At 37.1% G+C, this 20,888-nt stretch overlaps 1 protein-coding gene across 2 annotated transcripts in view; it reads right to left on the bottom strand.

Annotated features, from left to right (window-relative positions):
* The window catches only part of ADGRL2 (adhesion G protein-coupled receptor L2), a 691,023-nt gene that overhangs the window by 667,652 nt on the left and 2,483 nt on the right, over positions 1–20,888 (bottom strand). The window contains exon 2 of one of the 2 annotated variants that reach the window (XM_063624180.1): positions 1,786–1,844. The exons of the other annotated variant lie outside the window; for it this stretch is intronic. The gene's annotated coding sequence lies outside the window, so the exon portion shown is untranslated. The remainder of the gene's footprint in view (positions 1–1,785; positions 1,845–20,888) is intronic. 2 annotated transcript variants of the gene reach the window in all.

Below are 20,888 nucleotides of genomic sequence, written 5' to 3'. Positions count from 1 at the left end.
ATAATAAATTTTCCAAGATACTATCACTGGGGTAGGGGTAGACACAGAAAAAAGGAGACCTAATCAATAAGCTTCTAACCTAGTACTGAGGCTTATATTTTAGGGATGGGGGTTGTCTTGACCTTTACTTTTACAAATGTCTGACATTAAAACAGGTTTTATTTTTAGTGGGTAGCACAATTCGATGTTTCCTCTATGCTTTGCTGATGGAACTCTTCTGGTGTCAAGGAAGATCTTAAACTATGGTTTCCTCAAAATTCTTCCCTCCAATGAAAATTATAAATTTACTGCTCTCTGGATTAAGATTATAGCCAGATACCAACAAACCAGTGAGTATGTAGTTGGTAGGAATTCTTCCCTTTTGAAGCTTACTGTAAAGAAATGTTAGCACTCAGTCTCTTCTGAAAGGAAAAAGGTTTGAAATTTGTGGTACCCTATCAATCCTCCTTATGGCACTTTGAATGAAAGGCAGCGTAGTCGTGATCTTCTCTGGGACACTACTTTCTAAAAGCCTTTTTGTTTTTTGTTCCCTGAGGTTGTTTCAAAGGCCTGTAGGTTGTTTCAAAGAAGTGATTTTAGCCACCGTGGTGCAGGGTCGGCTGGGGGCTGTCAAACGACTTCTGTGGGTTATTCAAATCTAACGCTGAGCAAGATAATAGCTCAAGAAGCAACTAATGGGCCTTGTCCACGGTACTGAGATCATGTATCAGGATGACCTATACATTTTAAACGGTATTTAGTATTGATTCACAACTCTTTCAAAGTTTAAAAGAGGGCTAAGTTGTATACAAGAGCAAAGTCATAGAACAATGATCATTTAACATACAGAGGGCATGACATTTGATTATATCTAAGCTTCTTCAAATGCCAAGAAGAATCTGAAGAAAGATATTTGATATTGACTTTTTAAAGGTCCACATAGATAAAATTAATAAATCTTATTAAAGTTTATTTTAGGGATATTGATTTTAAAGTAGAAACGCACCCACAAAGAAAGTCCCATGATAAAGGCTAATGTGTAAATTCCTTTAAAACCCGTAGTTACTGTAATTATATGGAGCATTTTACAAGCAACCAGGGACTGCTTTGGATAGATGACTGAAATTTAATCAGTTTCTGGCACAGACTGCCTTTCTTTCCACCTCAAATTTCCAAAGCACTATTTCTAGGGCAGACCTGTTCGGATAGTGAACCTTTATTATCACATTTGATCTGTCTTTGAGCTCTTTCCAAAGGAAAGGCTTCTGCAGATCTCCTAGAAGATAAAGGAATGGGATGATTTCTCTCAATAGCACATGTCCTTCCTCCCGTCCCATTCCATTCTCAGCAAACTTAATTCCGCTCTGCAGTCTGGATTTTATAATTACATGGAGCATTATGTATGAAATGCATAAAACATTGATGTGCTGATGTTGCCACCGGAGACTATCAGATAAAGAAGTAGGCATATGCTTTTGTACTCTTAGGACATAAGTGTATGTCCTGAACTTCTTTAAAAAACAGCTCATTTCATTTCTAAGCATTTTGGGCTTTATTTGTATTAAGTGGCTTAGGCCTGCCGGTCTGCTGCAGGGAAATCTGAGTTTGATGTAGTTTTTAAAGCAAAGAGGAACTGGAAAAATAATCACAATTGATGAATGTGAAAATTAAGCTACCTCTAGAGTTTATGTTGTACAAGGATGAAATCGATCAGTTTATCTCCTAGCTGATTTAAAACATATCTGATTATTTCTGATGGTTCAAGATGTAATGGTCTGAAAGTCTAAATAGAATTCTTAGACTTACCTTTATTAAAACCTGAGGAACTGAAGATATAACTGTCTGGATTGATTACAGTATTTCTGCTGTGGAGAAAAATAACAGCCCTGAGTCACTTCTTGTTGTTCACATCTTCATTAATGTGCTTTATATATTTCTGTCCCTAGAGCAAATTAATGTGTTTTTTTCTTCTTTTGTATTGTAGTTCACTTAAACTTAGATTCTTTGAACATAGCTGGATTGCAGTGTGACATTTGAGTCCTAGAGATCAATTGATGGTTGTTAAAGATCATGAAGAATGGTCCATTAAAACAGTTAGTATATGACAAATAACAACGTTTGTGTTTAGTGTGGAAATTTATCAACTAGACAGAGCACTTATTACTGAGACCTGAATGAAAGTCTACTTGAACCAACTTATTAATCAGTCACTGCCCTAGTCTTACAGACGGTCTTATTAAAGAGCTCTAGATATATTAAAATTGAACTCTAATGTGATAGGTACTATTCCTGAGCTACAATCACAAAGCACACAATTATTACTGAAGACTAAAGTCTATGGAAAAGAAAGTAAAAGCTTTTTTTATTTCCGGAGGACTGGGATGCTTTGCCTCAAATCTCTGGCTCAGATTAAGCACAGTATCTATCATGGGATGCTTAGTTGTGTGGCTGATTCTTTCTCCCACTCTCCATATGTAATCACACATCAAGATATGACAAACTTAAACTTTCCACCTGTATATATTTATATAGTCCACACTAAAGAATCTTCTTAAATTTCTAAAGAATTTTTTTTTTTTTGAAAAATTGAAGCACTACCAATGGGAAAAAAATAATCATTGCTTTGGCTGGCAAGTGGTATGAATGCTTAGTGAGCTCCTCTGGGCCTCTGGGCCTAGAAGAAATCATCATCATTTCTCATCCTCCACGGAGTTATTGGGGGTAGAGCCCTTCAGTACTGTGAGCCTTGGGGTTAAGCAGAGATGACAACTGAGTTGAGTATCATCTCAAATGACTATACGTCTGTGGGTATTGATTGTCTGGGAGTGCTGGGTTGAGAGGGATGCTTGAAGCTAAGTTTAAGCACAACATGAAAGCAAACCATTATAAATTAAAGACTTTTGCATAAGGCAAGTTTAGAGTTATATTGCAAGAGAATTCTTGGCTGCTAACCTCTGTGACTCATTTGGGTGTGGGGCTGGCTGACCTTCACTTACCTGGGAGAGAAAGTGCATGGTTTGGTAAATAGCCAATAGCTGCTTGATGCAATCAATCACCCTTCTGGTAGAAAGGTGTGAGGGACTTGCCCAATAGCAATCAACAGTTAAATGACTTACCAAACACCTGCAGTGACCTACGAGAGAATCTTCTTTGTTTTCTCAATGTCTTAAAACTTGATAGCTGAAATTCAACACAATAGTGTTGAAAAAGACTCCAGTTCAGTGTTACACACAGTGCAGACATCTTTTAAATACAGGTCGGGTAGACTTCTGACTCTGCCAGAAGAGGTACTGTGAGGGGAAACTTACCCTCTTCTAAGGCAGGTTTCTGGACAGTCTAGTTTTTTAAAAACAGTTTTTTCGTGGACTGGGTTGAAGTGCACCTCTGTGTAAACTTGACATTTGTGGCTGTGGATCTGCTCTTCTACAGAACACAAAGCAATTCTGGTCTCTTCTACTGGACAGTTTACTAAATATTCACTCAAATAATATAAAAATAGTCTATCCAGTTTCTCAAATATACTATGGCCAAAACAAGGCTTTTAAACTTCTGGTTTAAAGTTTCCGGCTGAGCATGGTGGCTCACGCCTGTAATCCCAGCACTTTGGGAGGTCGGGGTGGGTGGATCACCTGAGGCCAGGAGTTTGAGACCAACCTAGCCAACACTGTGAAACCCCGACTCTGCTAAAAGTACAAAAATTAGCTGGGTGTGGTGGTGGGCGCCTATAATCCCAGCTACCTGGGAGACTGAGGCAGCGGAATTGCTTGAACCCGGGAGGCAGAGATTGAGACAATGCATTCTAACTTGAGTGACAGAGCAAGACTCTGCCTCAAAAAAAAAAAGTTTCCTCACTGCCCTCTTAGCTCAGGGAGGTTACTCAGACCAGAAAAATTGGGTCTTGCTTGGCGTCTTACTTTCTTTTCCCAGTCCATCATCAAATTCTCTTGATACTACTTCCAAAGTGTGTGTGTATATATAATTTTTAACATATATAATTTATATATAACTTTTTAATATATAATTTTAAAAATATTATATATATATATATATATTTTTTTTTTTTTTTTGAGACAGGGTCTCATTCTGTCACCCAGGCTGGAGTTCAGTAGCGCAATCATGGCTCACTTCAGCCTCGACTTCCCGGGCTCAACCCATCCTTCTGCCTCAGCTTTCCAAATAGCTGGGACTACAGGCACATGCCACCATGCCCAGCTGATTTTTGTATTTGTTTTGTAGAGACAGGGTTTTGCCATATTGCCTGGGCTGCTCTTGAACTCCTGGGCTCAAGCGATTTCCCTGCCTTGGCCTCCCAAAATGCTGGGATTACAGGTATAAGCTACTGTGTCCAGCCCTAAAAAATATTTTTAATCTCTCTTTCTCATTCAATTTCCATCTCCTCCGCTTGAAGCTTAATGACCTTCATCTCTGTCTTTCCCACTACAGTAGCCTCTTAAAGGGCTCTCTCACTACCTCTTGCCTCCTTCCAATACATTAGACAGACAAAACCAGAGGTATCTTTGCAAAAGGGAATCTCCCTGCCTCACTCTGCTTAAATTCTTCCGCAGCTTCTCCTGGCACTTTCAATAGTAGCCTGAACATAGCTTCAAAGAGCTACAACAATCTGGCCTCATTTTCTTCTCACAACATTCTCTCTTGATTCTTTGTGATGCTCCTCTTTTCTGTCCTCTTCTTTGTCCTCAATTTTACCAAGCTCTTTTCTACTTTAAGGGCCTCTTAATTATGAGGTTTGCATATGCTATTCTCATTGCTTGGAATAACCACTCTCCCCATATCCATCTTTATTAATTTGATTTAAATGTCACTTCTTCAGAGAAGTGTTCCTTGACTATATGCTCTATTCCAATTAAATCTGATCAGCTTATTTATTTTTTAGTTGTAGCTTTTCCTCTTTATCACTATTTGTTATCAAAGCTTTCTTTGTGTGATTATTTAAAGTCTGTCTTCTCCTCGAATATAAAGTCCATTTACAAAACGATAAAACACCAATTTCTTGGCTGGGTGTGGTGGCTCATGCCTATAATCCAAGCATTTTGGGAGTGTGAGGTAGGAGGATTGTTTGAGTCCAGGAGTTCCAGACCAGCCTGGGCAACATAGTGAGACCCTATTCTCTACAAAAAAAAAAAAAAAAATTAAATTAGTCTAGTACAGTGGCTCCCACATGTGGTCTCCATTACTCTGGGGTCTAAGGTGGGAGGGTTGCATGAGCCCAGGAGATTTAGGCTGATGAACCTTGATTACACCACCACACTCCAGCCTGGGTGACAGAGCAAGACTTTGCCTCAAAACAAAAACAAACAAACAAACAAAAAAAACCAGAAAAATTTTCTTTTCTATTTTCTATGTTTATATCATACATAAGCACAGTGCTTGCCAAAATGGCAATTAATATTTGTTTATAGGCTGGGCACAGTGGCTCACACCTGTAATCCCAGCAGTTTGGAAGGCCAAGTCAGATAGATCACTTGAGATCAGGAGTTTCAGACCAGCCTGGTCAACATAGCGAAACCCCATCTCTACTAAAAATACAAAAATTAGCTGGGCCCGTGGTGGCACAAGCCTGTAGTCCCAACTATTCAGGGGGCTGAGTCAGGAGAATTGCTTGAACCCAAGATTGGGAGGTTGCAGGGAGCTGAGATCACCCCACTGCCCTCCAGCCTGGGCAACAGAGAGAAACCCTGTCTCAACAAACAAACAAACAAAAAACATCAAAAGAAAGATATCCATAGTCATCCATATCCATTGTTTATGATATCTCCCTTTAGTCTTCTTTTTTTTAGGTCAACCACTTGGTTATTTTACTATTCCCCATATGAGATGGTTTTTAAAACTTTCTTCAACTTGGTCCCATATTTTTGATATACCATGTTTTTCAACGTTCTCCCTTAAATGTATAGAACTAATTATAATATGCCAGATGTGATCTAATAATTGGAGAATGTATGAGATCGTTCTTTCCACTGTCCTTTTTACAATGTCGATTAATCTAGCTTAAGGTGGTGGTATTCTTTTTTAGCCATCCTATCACCACTGGCGCATATTAAACTTATGATTAATTGAAGACCATAAATCTTTTTTCTCCCTAACTAAAGTTCCTTGCTAGAAAACCTCATTTAAAATTGTATATTTCACGTTTTTAACTGATGTACATCATTACGCACTTACCACGTCCTGTTACCTTTATTCCTAAATATCATATATGGTATCTTTTTGAGGTTTGTTTCATGTGCAATTTGGCTAAGCATATTTACTTTGTTCACATTCAATGTATAAAAAGCAAGGTGTTGCGGGAAGTCAGGGACCCCAAATGGAGGGATCGGCTGAAGCCATGGCAGAAGAACGTGTATTGTGAAGATTTCATGGACATTTATTAGTTCCCCAAATTAATACTTTTATAATTTCTTATGCCTGTCTTTACTGCAATCTCTAAACACAAATTGTGAAGATTTCATGGACACTTACCACTTCCCCAATCAATACCCTTCTGATTTCCTATGCCTGCCTTTACTTTAATTCTCTTAATCCTGTCATCTCATAAGCGGAGGAGGATGTATGTCACCTCAGGACCATGTGATGATTGCGTTAACTGCACAAATTGTAGAGCATATGTGTTTAAATAATATGAAGTCTGGGCACCTTGGAAAAAGAATAGGATAACAGCAATGTTTAGGAAACAAGAGACATAACCTTAAACTCTGACTGCCAGTGAGCCAGGCAGAACAGAGCCATATTTCTCTTCTTTCAAAAGCAAATGGGAGAAATATCGCTGAATTCTTTTTCTCAGCAAGGAACATCCCTGGGAAAGAGAATACGTGCCTGGGGGTGGCCCCCTTCGGTGTGGCCGTCTTCTATGGTCAAGACTGTAGGGGTGAAATAAACTCCAGTCTCCCATAGCGCTCCTAGGCTTATTAGGAAGAGGAAATCCCTGCCTAATAAATTTTGGTTAGACAGGTTGCTCTCAAAACCTGCCTCCTGATAAGGTGTTATCAATGACAATGGTGCCCAAAACTTCATTAGCAATTTTGATTTTACCCCAGTCCTGTGGTCCTGTGATCTTGCCCTGCCTCCATTTGCCTTGTGATATTCTATTACCTTGTGAAGTACGTGATCTCTGTGACCCACACCTATTTGCCCACTCCCTCCCGTTTTGAAAGTCCCTAATAAAAACTTGCTGGTTTTGTGGCTTGTGGGGCATCACAGAACCTACCGACATGTGATGTCTCCTCCGGATGCCCAGCTTTAAAATTTCTCTCTTTTGTGCTCTGTCCTTTTATTTCTCAAACTGGCCAATGTTTAGGGAAAATAGAAAAGAACCTACGTGACTATCAGGGCAGGTTCCCCAATAGCAAAGGCCAAAGATAGAAATTTGCATTTCACGACCACGTAGGGTCAAAGATTCACTTTTTTTTGTTTATACCGTGTGTGTGTGTGTGTGTGTGTGTGTGTGTGTGTATGTATGTATGAATTAGTCCTGTACCTTTAAGGACGAACATTGAAAAAAATAGTATGGCAAAAATATATGAAGAATATGTATTTAAATAAACTTGTTTTTTAAATTTCAGCATTTGCTTTTAAAAATGTTAGTAAGAGTCGTGGTCTAAATAATGTACACGTGCCTCATTTTATTGTGCTTTGCAGCTACTGTGTTTTTTTTACAAACTGAAGGTTTGTGGCACACTTTGGTCCAGCAAGTCTATTGGCATCATTTTTTTTTTCAACAGCATGTAACCACTTCATGTCTTTGTGTCACATTTTGGTAATTCTCGCAATATTTCACACCTTTTCATTTTTATTATATCTGTGACAGTGATGTGTGATCAGTGATCTTTGATGTAACTATTATAATTGTTTAGGAACACCATGAACCACACCCATGTAAGACCATGAATTTAATCGATAAATGTGTGTTCCGACTGCTCTGTTCACAGGATATTCTCTGGCTGCTCATCCACTGGTCTCTCTCCCTCTCCCCTCAACCAGGCCTCCTTATCTTCTGAGTCACAACAGTATTGAAATTAAGCCAATTAATAACCACAAAATGGCCTCTAAGTGAAAGGAAGGGTTGCCTCTCTCTAACTTTAAATCAAAAGCTAGAAATGATGAAGCTTAGTGAGAAAGCCATGTTAAAAGCTCAGACATGTTGAAAGATAGGCCTCTTGCACCACTTAGCCAACTTGGGAATGCAAAGGAAAAGTTTCTGAAGGAAATTAAAACAGCTACTCTTGTGAACACATGAATGGTAAGAAAGCAAAATAGCTTTATTGCTAATATACTTTTAGTCGTCAGGATAGAAGACCAAAGTAGCCCCCAAATTGCCCTAAGTAAGCTAAAACCTAATCTAGAGCAAGGCCTTAACTCTCTTCAATTTTATAAAGCTTCAGAAGAAAAGTTTGAAACTACCAGAGGTTGGCTTATGAGGTTTATAGAAAGAAGCCATCTCCATAACACAAAACTGCAAGGTGAAGCAAATGCTGATATAGAAGCTACAGCAAGTTATCCAGAAGATCTGGCTAAGATAGTTGATGAAGGTGGCTATGCTAAAAAGATATTCAATGTATTCAAAACAGCCTTATATTGGAAAAAGATGCTATCTAGGACTTAACTAGCTAGAGAGGAGAAGTCTATGACTGGCTTCAAAGCTTCAGAGGACAGGATGACATTGTTAGAGGCTAAATCAACTGATGACTTTAAGTTGAAGCCAATGCTCATTTCCCACTCTGAAAACATTAGGGCCCTTAAGAATTATGCTAAAACTACTCTAGAATTATGCTAAATCTACTCTGCCTGTGCCCTATAAATGGAATGACAAAGCCTGGATGACAGCATGTCTGTTTACAGCATGGTTTACTGAATATTTTAAGCCCATTATGAAGACCCACTGCTCAGAAAAGAAGCTTTCTTTCAAAATATTACTATCATTACAATGTACCTGGTCAGCTGAGAGCTCTGATGAAGATGCACAAAGAAATGAATGCTGTTTTTCTGTCTGCTAACACAACATCCATTCTTCAGCCTGTAAATCGAGGAGGAATTTTGACCTTCAAGTCATATGATCTAAGAAGTACATTTAATAAGGCTATGGCTGCCATAGATAGAGATTCTTCTGAGGGAGTCTGAGCAAATTAATTTGAAAACCTTTTGGCAAGGATTCAGCATTCTAGATGCCATTAAGACATTCATGATTCATAGGAGGGTCAAAATGGCAACGTTAACAGGAGTTTGGAAGAAGTTTACTTCTACTGTCATAGATGACTTTGAGGGGTTCAAGACTTCAGTGGAGAAAGTAACTGTAGATGTGGTGGAACTATCAAATTGAACTAACTGGAGCCTGAAGATTTCACTGAATTGCTACAGACTCATGACAAAACTTGAATGGATGAAAAGTTACTTCTTATGGATGAGCAAAGAAACTGGTTTCTTGAGATGGAATCTATTCGTGGTGAAGATGCTGTGGACATTGTTGAAATGACAACAAAGGATTTGGAATATTATGTAAGCTTACTTGATAAAGCAGCAGCAGGGTTTGAGAGGATTGACTCCAATTTTGAAAGAAGTTCTACAGGTAAAATGCTATCAAACAACATTGTATGATAGAAATCTTGCATGAAAGGAGAAGTCAATCAATGCAGCAAACTTCACTGTTGTCTTATTTTAAGAAATTGCAACAGCCACTGCAACCTTCAGCAGGCACCATCCTGATAAGTCAGCAGCCACCAACATGGAGGCAAGACCCTGCACCAGCAGAAAGATTATGACTGCGGAAAGCTCAGATGGTTGACCTAGAAGGCTGAGAAGACAAAATAGTCAATGGGTCTTATTTTCCTCTACAATTATTGCCTTGTTCTAAGAAGTGAAATTAATGAATGCAATAAAAACTCATGATAATTTGACTTACAATTATTTTAGCCTTTATAGAACCATTCACTAGAAACATTCATAATTCCAGTTCCATTCAGAAAACATTTGTTGAGCCCCGCCTCTATGATCAGCTTTGTAGAAATGCTGTTCTCAAAGACAGGTTTGACCCATAGGCCCATTGGGATCACTGGGAGAGAAAGGTAGGGAATTCTCTTAGTTTGATGACAAATCTGCATATTTCACAGCCTTTCTTATCTATGATGCACCCTGTTGAAAAAAAATCTGGGTTTATATTTAAGATTAGCTTGCTCTGTTGAGCCACAGCAGGACATGGAAGAGTAGGAAAAATGCTGTTGGATATATTAAAGAAGTATAAATCTGGAATTTGCTCTAAAATTCTTTCAAACAAACAAGTAAGCATCACCATAGAATTGATGGAGGATAAAGCCAGGCGCGGTGGCTCACGCCTGTAATCCCAGCACTTTGGGAGGCCGAGGCAGGTGGATCACTTGAGGTCGGGAGTTCAAGACCAGCCTGACCAACATGGAGAAACCCCGTATCTACTAAAAAAAGAAAATACAAAATTAGCCGGGGTGGTGGCGCATGCCCATAATCCCAGCTACTCGGGAGGCTGAGGCAGGAGAATTGCTTGAACCCAGGAGGTGGAGGTTGCGGTGAGCTGAGATCGCACCATTGCACTCCAGCCTGGGCAACAAGAGTGAAACTCCATCTCAAAAAAAAAAAAAAAAAAAGAATTGATGGAGGATAAAATGACTGTTGCATGCAATGAAAAAAATGAAAGTAGAAGAAAGAAGACAGAGATGATTAAAGTAGTTGAAGAAAGGATTCATTAAGAGAGGTGAGTTTGCTCTTAAGCCTCAGCAATGATGAATTTTATGACTCCAGTAAGAAAAAAACATACCAGACGATCTCTTTTTATAAAACATTTTTCCAAAGTAAATTTAATTTTAAGCTGTAGAAATATTATTAGGTATATTTTCCAGATTACTAAAGAAACCCTGGATTCATGCTGTCCCATCACTGTAATTATTACTATCATGGTTACTTTTGCAACTAGTAGTATATTAGTAATAGTCACCATTTATTCAACTACTTTATGTGCCTGTAGGCTGAATTCTTTTAAAATATCATTTCATTTGTCTATGAAACAACCATGTAAGGTTGCTATTAGTAGATATCAGTATTGCCCCCATTTTACAGATAAACATGAGGCTTAGGGAATTAAATAACTTGTTTAAGGTCTCACAGCTTCTAAATGGCACAGCCTGACTTTAGACTTCACTTCTTCTTTATGAAATAACAAAGGGGAATAATATTATCAAAATGCAGAGTTATAAATATTACTCTTAAAAGTGTAACAATTGATGTAAAATGTAATCTTGGCCTCATTGACTAATATGAATCAATAAACTAAATTATTTACTTATTCAGTTGTACAGGTGTATTTTTATAATTTGATACTGTTATTGACCATATTCATAACATAAAATACGGAAATCAGGAAAGCATGAAACAGAAATGACAGTGATTTTATTAAAGGTGTAGTGTCTATGTTCTTTAAAGGTGGAGAGTGTGTTTTTCTATTTTATTGCAAATATAATATTTGGTATCTTAAATATAAAGTCAGAGTTTGAAAAATTTAATGATGTAAATATAAAGATGCTTCATTTGGTTATGTGTACGCATTTATGATACAATCATGGAATGTCATCATTAAAATGTATACCTATTGAAATTATGTGCATATGTACACACACACATCTATACACACACAATCATGCCATGTTTCATAAACATATAATTATGTTTTGAAATAACATGTTTCATAAACATATAATTATGTTTTGAAACATATTCAGCTGTATAGATATAAATAAATATGCAGACAGACCCCCTACTTACAAATGATTGTTCCAAAAAATTTTAAGAACAGTTATGTTTTCAGTCCACCAACTATGATTTACTTATTTATCCCTCAATTCCTGAGATAGTATTTTAAGTATAATTTAAGCTAAACCCTAACACTCTGTACTATGCTGTTTCTAGAGAAAAACTTGACTTTATTCAACAACAAATCTTAACAGAGGAGTTACTATGTTCCACAAACTATGCAGATGTTACTGATACAACATACAACTCTCAAAACATTTATGGTCTAGAATGGGATATAGAAAAGTCAGTCAACAGAGCTCAGAGGGATACAGTGGGATGGTAACACCAAGGAATGCCATCGCACTCAGACCGGTCAGTGGCACTTTCTTGAATGAAGTGATGAGTGCCTGGAGAGTTCTGAGGGATGAAAAGCAGTGAGCCAGATGCAATACGGGATTATGTGGGGTTGAGGGTTGGGGAGAGAGATACAACAGAGTTGAGACAGAGTGAAGAAATACCTCCTTCTGTGCTACAAGAAAGGGTTTTTATCCTCAGTACTATTGACATTTTGGGAAGAATTAGTCATTGTTGTGGGGGTTGTGTTATGTATTCTAGAATGTTCGGCAGCATATGTAGCCTCTACCCCACTAGATGCCCATAGTACCAGTACCTCCCCCCCAACCCGAACCAAAAATGCCTCTCAAAATTACCAAATGTCACCAGGGAAGCAAAATCATCCCTAGTTGAGAATGACTGTTGTAAAGAAAAAGACAGACAGATAGCATTGGACACTAGGATAACTTGCTAACTTTTCATTGACAAAGAAAGGTCAAATTCCATTTGCACTTTCCCAACATTGCTCCCTAGATGCCCTAAATTGGGGTGGATGAGAGATAGTCATGTATGCTTTTTAATGTATACCTGGGATCTGGATATTTACAATTCAGAGATTGCTTCTTTCTAGGCATGAGTATAAGTACATACACATACGTATGTACACTGCAAAGACATAAATCAGAATGTCTCTGATTTGGGTATAATATTTAATAATCATCCAGCTTTCATTTCTATATCTTGTCAGCAAAAAATTTTATAAACTTTCCAGAATATAATAATGCCTTCTGTCAGAAATAGGAATTGAATTAACCTTGCATGTACCATGTTAGTGTATAAATTCCAAGAATCTCCTTAAAGGGGGAACATCTGTTTAGTGAAGTTTCATTATTTTCCTCTTTAAAGAAAGAATAAGCTATGAAAATGATAAAATATTATTGGCCTAAAACACAATATATCCAACTTTAATCATTTCCTAAATCCAAAGATATTTTTAGATGAAAGCAAAGGAGGTCATTTTCAAATCATTTTGTGAAACTTAAGCCTACCCAGAGGAAAGGTAATTTTGTTTGATCCTGAACATCAAGTGAATTTGTTCACCAAACCATTTATTCCAAAAGGTAATTAAAATAATGTAAAATTGATCCAGTATATGTTTAACAAAATTAACTAATTATAATCTGCTTAAACCATTTAACCTTTATAGTTCCTTTAAAAGTGTTTGATTTTCTTTGGAAAAATAAACAATGTACTTTAAAAAGGTGGTGCCTCCTTGTCTACCTTTCTTCTTCTTTTTTTTTTTTTTTTTTGGTAGATGATCCTGTGCTAAGCTGCCAATATAACAAATAGAGCAGACAAACAGCTAAGGGAAGAAAGGAAGATTTCCCCTTAAGTCAAGGGCACACATGAGAAGGAAAATATAAGATGAGGAAATAAATGTGAGTTCTGTTACAGTAAGTATTGATGTTAATGTCTCAGAACTTATGCCAAACTTCCAAGTGAAATGTGTATCAATTATCTTCCTTCAGATATTCAAGTTGACTTATGGACAAAATATATACTGCAACTTAGCATTTATTTATTTTCAATTGCTTTCCATTTATTCAAGTCACTGTCAAACAGACATGTTTTAAAAAGTTCAATAAATCAAGAAAAGCTAATTGCCGATCACTAGCTACATTTATTTTGAACTTATCTATTCTAATACTGAATAGATGTCAAAATTCCAAAGGGTTTGCATGGGCTCTTAGTGTCCGTGAGAGGTAGAAAATAGTGACGTAACAGAAGGAATATGCTGTGACAGCTCCATCCTTCAAAAAGAGTGGAAGAACTAGGAACTACCTCAGGGGAAAAATGGTAGAAGTAACCATAAGCCCTGAGGGACTTTCTAATCCATATCTGTCTATTATTAATTCATTATAATTTACTATTTTATTTTGGAGATAAAATTGTCATTATGTCATTTCTAAACCAAATGACATTATAAAAGACCCCCAGTAGTAAGAGGTATTAACTGAAGTAACTGTCACTGCTACATAGAGTAAAACAAGTTAAACATTGGTAAAAAAGCAATCTGGATGTGATTTTTTTGATGGCAAAGAATCAGGTCACCCCTTATACTGAGGTTAATTTGTTGACTCATATTTCCACTTATCCAATGATATTGTATCACATGAACAAATCTCTACCTCTAATCAATTTTTTATTGAATTGTGACCTTTAATCCACCTTCTTTTTTGATTATGAATGACAGTGACCTTTACGTAATTTAAAGCAGACACTCTGATGCAAAATTATGCAAACTACACATGTAAATTCTGAATCAAACTAAAGATGTGCATAATCTACTGGTGAGAAATTATTTCAGAAGACATTTATATTAAGGCTGAATGAGGTATCTGAGTGTAAGTGAATTAGTCAGCATACAAATGGTTGGTTGGAAGAGTTGCAAAGACCAAATGCTGTTTATATTTTCTCAGCTTCTATTTAGAAAACTGAAATGTCAATATATGTATCAATCTTTATTATTTTACTCAGCATTTTACGGCATTCAGGAAATGATCACAATGTAATAAAGTCAGATAAGATTATTTTTCAGAGGAGTTGGCAAACTGTGCCTGAATATTCAATTCATTGTCATTTCTATTCATTTTCTGCTGCACAAAAGCCTGGTGAAATTCTGCCCCAGCATGTGTAACATGTTGACTTCCTGACACTGTTTTATCTCATTAAAGAGGAACTTTATGTCCAATAGCGTCTGGCAGTCAGCAGTGTTTCTAGGATATATTTAGAAACTACTATCTCAAGGAAAAAAGTTAAAGAATAAAGGAAGCATGTTTGTGTTGAGAATCGGATGAATATCCTGTTCCAGGCCTACCTCCTGATTCTCCTTTTTTCTACTGACTCTTTCTTTTTTTCTGTGGATTAATACAAATGGTTCTGAGCTGATATTACTGAAGGCAAACCCAGCTCTGGGTACAAACTAAAATGCAGCCTAATCCTATAATCCACTCTCTCCTTTCTCAAGCCATTCCATTTTACACAGTGCTGTCAATGCAAACTGGACATTGTTGCTTCTCAAATTATACTTTGTCTTCCATACACACAAAAAAATACCAAAATATAAGTACATCACACATGCTTAAAACACATAATCCACAGTCTGCACTTTATGACATAGATACACATGTATATGGGTTTATATATGATGAAGATTACATCACAGAGGTAAGCCATTGAGTGCATTTCACTGTCAGAACCGCACCAAACAGTACCTGGCACAAGCATGTACTTTCATGATTAACACCAGGGGTTGTCAAATTGCTATATCTGAAATAAACAGATTTACCCTGACAGATAATCAGCATTTTGCACTGCCTAATACATGTTTATCTCTCACTATTGACATAATTACACTAAAAGTGCACTTAATATAATCTTTCATAGGAAATTAAACAGGTTTGAATGATATGCTTATAATGGATTGGGGACAGAGTATGAAGGAGAGAAATATCAATACTAGATGTTTTGGGAGAACACATACATGAAGCAATGATGAGGGAATCAATGAACACCAGAAAAAAATCAATGGCAGTCTGTGTTTAAGGAATTCATTTACATAGTTTCCAAAGAAATCAGAAAAATCCTACAAAGCTGTGAAATGTCCTCTCGATTTTTTCATGTCCTGATGCTTCTTTTCTTCTGACATGTGCTCTGTGCTCTCCTCTCACACAGAAAAAGCTAAGAAGGGGAGTCCTCTTAGAATGAATTTTATATTTGTCTGATCCATAGTCAACGCTTTCAAAAGTTTGCAATCTGGCTTTTGAACTTTGGTACTGGAAACTCATAGTGGCCTGCACAGATACCAGTTTCAGAAGGAAATTCGGCAAGCTCTGAACTAGCACCTATCACCCGAGTGGCTAAGAGCACAGACAGGCATGCCATTTTAAGAGCCGTAGAAATTCACACATGCCTATGCTGGTCCATAGGCATCAGGCCTTAAGGATATTAAATCAAGACCTGAGAAGCAGAATTAGGTGAAAATATTAATTTAAATCAACATTACAAATGTGACCCCCAGCATAGGAAGCATCTTTCTTTAAGGATATGCTAATTTACACCTGTAGTCTGCTCACTGCCTATGAGAAGACCTAAGAATTTTAAGCCTCACTTTGTTAGTAACAGGTTAGGATCAGCGCTTTGATGTCCCATAAATCTCTTTTCTTTTCTTAGCTACAAAATAAAATGAAGTCATGAAACATTTAAATACTTATGTCTGTGAGTGGGATCCAGGGTACTATAAATTTGATTTTGAACAGAAAACAAAATGAGGATAGTGAGGAACTTCAAATGTCTTCAGTGAACTTAGTATTGTTTTGGGCATGTAGCAGACTTATTTTATTTCTTTACTATAAAGCTGAGAAATGGGTATTTTTTCCATTTAAGGAAGCTGAAGCTCAGAGAGATTCAATAGTACTCCCCGTATATTGTATTCCAACTCAGGTCTGTCTGTCTGAAACTAGTACTCTTTTTGTTTCATTATGTTTTCTCTGTAAGTTCAGTTTACATGATTTTTAAATGTCTTTGGTTTTTGTTTTCCAATGAAGAACGCAGAACTTTAAACCAAGGTCCTACATCCCTCTCATCAATTAGAAATACATATCCACAGTCACCTGTAGACTGCTCCATCCCTCTCTGAATCCGATAATACCCCAGAAGCCAGTATACAATGGCTTTTCATTTGATAATCAAAAGGATTTCACAAATACTCTTAACATCTCAAAGGCTAAAGGCTGAAAAAATGAAATGACTAAGAGCTGAGAAACAAAATGCCTCTAGCATGTGGTTAGAGTACCTCAATAGGTAGAAAATCCATATGTTTAGTTCCTTTACCTACCCCCAATCTTTGGAGCAACTGGGACCTTTCCCCTGGGCCCTGGCACCCAGAAGGGGATAGAAAGTTCTGCTTTCTATCCACGTTGGTGGACCCCAAACTGCTTTTTCTGTTTGGCTCCTGCCAGCACTGCCTCCTGAGGTCCACGTCTCGTTGTTCCAAGAGCATGCTGGCTGGCAATCATTGTACCTTGGAAGCTGCCCTGAAACCCACTTCTCTGACAGGCTCCACCTCCACACTGGTTGGGTGATGGTGTCTGCCTGGGTAAAACTGGATTTGCAAAATTCCTTTTAGAGCCTGATTTATGGTTGTAAACTCTTTCTGTAGGTTTCTTATTGGATTGACTATTCCATAGTTTGCCTTAAAAGCCACCTTACATTCTCTTTGCTTCCATCGTTGCTTAGGACCCTAACTCCTCTTAACGTATTCATTCCTGGGAAGCCAAAGCTTCAGGACGAAGAATAATTTCCTTTAAGATTAATTATTATTTCTATTTCATTTGTAGTGTCTGAAGATTTACTGACAGAGGTTTAAAAGCTGAAAACTGAAGTTAATAAAAAATGCCAAAGTCTGAATTCTTTGAAATCTCCTAAACCCTCTTCTCCTCATCTCTCTTCCCCATTCCCCCACTGTCTTCTATATTTCTGTATTTTTCTCTTTGTCTTTCAGTCTTCTTCTTTTCTTAACTTTTCACCTTGGTTCTTTTACCAGTTGCCTCTCCTTTTAACTTCCAAAAAGAGAAATCATAGTATATATTTTTTATCCATTGGAATAATTTCTTTTCTTGTTGCAATTTTTAAAATTAAGCATGTGTAAATTTTAATATGCTGTCAGAGAGCGTAGGCTCAGTATTTGGAATATAAGTCTTAAGAAATGTGTTGGATGGATAGATGTTCCTCTCATTGCTTCTGAAACAAATTTTTAAAAATACATAACGTAAGCTAACTCGATTTTTACAAAATTCAATCAACCATTCAAATGCATAGGTATCTGAAGCACTCTAGTCTTAGTGCTGAGGCTAGGGCTGTGAAGGACACAGATTAAGTATGATTTTCACCCTCAAGTAGTTTACAAACTACTGGGAATACAAGAATATGTCCCATGAAACAACCTGGGAAATATGAAAAAAAAAATGCAATTAGAGGCTGACTTGTGTGATATAAACTGCAGGCATTGAGAATAGACAGAAAAGAGGTCTCAGTTGCAGAAAGGGCACTTGATTAATTTTTCTAGGAGAAGATAGAAGGAACTATGTATAACAACAACCATAAAACAACAACAACAGTAACAAACAGACTTTCTAATCCTGGTACATCTTATCTAATGAAGTTTTGCTTACCAAAATGTACGTCTTATCTAATGAAGTTTTAGTTTTGAGCTTGAATATGTTAACTGTCCAGTCTGAACTGATTGCTAATACATTTCAGAGTTAAGTTGTTTAAATATTTTTGCACACCTTCCTCAGTGAGAAAAATCCCTTGGTTTTATATTTAATTTCAGGAAATTGACATCTTTTTAGATAGGGAGCTCAGTGTTACAGCCAAAGAATTTAGTAATGAGGGACACGTTCTTCAAATGGTTGTAGGTCAGTTTTAACTCCATTGAATGTTTCTATCAACATAGACTCAAAATCACCATCCTCTGTTCTCTTCTCACCACTCCACCTTTTTTTTTTCTTTCGAAGAGAGAATATCAACCAAGTAATGGAGAAATCAAATCTGAAAAGAATGTCTCACAGGCTAAGGGACTCACTCAGCAAGAGATGATGGCAGGGTTAGCTCAAATTTAAATTAATTCCCAACCTTTTCCATACCAATGGTCGACATCTAACTTGGCTAATCCGGGCAAAACTGATATATTAAAATAACTTTAAAGATAGGTTCTTGGGCTTTCTGCCTGCCAGCAGATAGAGGTTGTGGATATACAGGGCAGTCCATCTGCCTGATACTTCAAAGGAGATCTAAAAATAATGCTGGTATCACAGAATACCATCAAAATTGTTTTTCATTTGTTACTTGAGAAATGTGTAGCTTGCTCAATTGCTACTGACCCATGTTCTGCAAACTTCTGCCACTTGATTATGTGTTGATGATGTTTGGGTTTTTGTTTATATTAGATGTCTGATATCCACAGGTCAAATAAACACAGTCTCTTTGAATCAGATACCTATGAGTTACGTGCATAATAGTTCATCTTTTCACATTGGGAGGAAAGAAAGTGGGAGACAATTAAAAGGCTATCCCAAATAAACAGACAGAAATAAGGCCGCAAATGCTGCCCTGTATAGACCTGTTCTTACTCAGTTCTCCTTAAGGAGATAACAACTACTGACACAAGAACAGATAGTTATATTCGATGTTTCACCATCAGACCATTTAAACGTGCATTGCTACTTCATTTCTTTTCTTTATCTGCTTTTCTAACGTGCTGGTGTATTTTGGCTGGGGAAATTTTCATTAAGATGCATCCAGTGCAGTGAAAGGTAAGGAAAAGAGCCACTACAACCAGAATATTTTGAAGAAAGGCATGACAAGACATAAAAAAGTATTTTTTCTGATGTGAACAGTTGTTTGCATCAAAATTTTAATTGTTATCAGAACTTCAATGGAGTTGCTAGGAAAGGTAGTTAGATAAAGCCTCAGGTTAATTTCCATCATTACTGAGCACTTTACACCACTGACAAATTTTAAACCTATAAAGAGATGTCAATCTTGCTCTTTAGACAGAAAAACAAGGTGGGGAGTGGTGGCTCTTCAAAGGCTGTCAGTAGACAAGTCAGTCAATTACAGATCTGATTTAGTTCTTAACTCCTTGAGGTAAAAGACAAATATTCTGTAAGAGTAACCATTCCTGACATGCATTAAATGAAACAACTTTTAAAAACTATGTGATCATGATAATACAGATTGAGGTGAAGAGCTTTGAAAAGAATTGGAAAATCAGAATCAGATATTTGAATCCAGATGACAAATGGGTAAATTGGAGCACTGTTGCTATTTGTAGGGGGTGGAATGTCCCTACTTTTAGTCATCAGAGATAATTGGGAAGGCATTATTGTGTGAGTTTTCAAAGCCAGGAACAGAATAAATGGGTTCACATCCCAGTTCTATCCCAACTGTGTGGCCTTAGCTAAGTTACTTAACCTCTCTGTACCTCTCTTTATCTTTGAAATGGGGATGATGGTTTCACTGACCCCATAGCGGTGGTGTACAAACTTAAGTTATTACCTATAAAGCAAAATCTGTTGGGTTTTCACTTAATATCATAATCAATGTGTATGCAGCAATAACTTCCACGATTTAGGAAATATATGGTATTATAGAATCCTTCCTGAAATTTGAAATATTTACAGGTGATATAGGCAGTGAATGTCTGCTGATGACGCATTTCATTTCCCCTTAAGCAGGGTTGCAAGTTTCTATGGCCCCAGTGAACACTCCTGAAGTTAGATAGAACTTATTAACACCTTCCATAGCATCCTTTTAAGATGATAATTTATCTTTTTAACTGTACTCAGTAAAAGCAGCAGCAAAGAGCCAGGTGGGAATAACAACATGGTATTACATATAGCCGTAAAGTTTACCAGTTCTACAGATTCTGCTGCAAGGCACACTAAAATGGAGCAAAATGTAACTTATCTTGAACAGTTGCTTGAATGATTTACTAGAGGAATGGCAAGTTTACAGATGAGGCAAAAGAAACCCAAGGGAGTTGAAGGCTGTGACCATTTTATTTAGGATGCATAGTTGTAAAACCTAACTTAAGGCATACAAGTTAGGTCTTTGGAGAGTTTTCTCAGAGGTTTGCAAACAAATGCAAAAGTCTAAAAAATATATGCTTTTGAAATAACTCTCTGTGAAATGATGGTTTGAGATTCCATGGGGAGTGCCTTTATACCTGTCAAACCCTGGTA

The sequence above is a fragment of the Symphalangus syndactylus genome, chromosome 12 (genome assembly GCF_028878055.3).
Source record: "Symphalangus syndactylus isolate Jambi chromosome 12, NHGRI_mSymSyn1-v2.1_pri, whole genome shotgun sequence".
Lineage (NCBI taxonomy): Eukaryota > Metazoa > Chordata > Mammalia > Primates > Hylobatidae > Symphalangus > Symphalangus syndactylus.
Note: the sequence above shows the minus strand (reverse complement) of the source record. Positions and strands in the feature narration are given on the sequence as shown.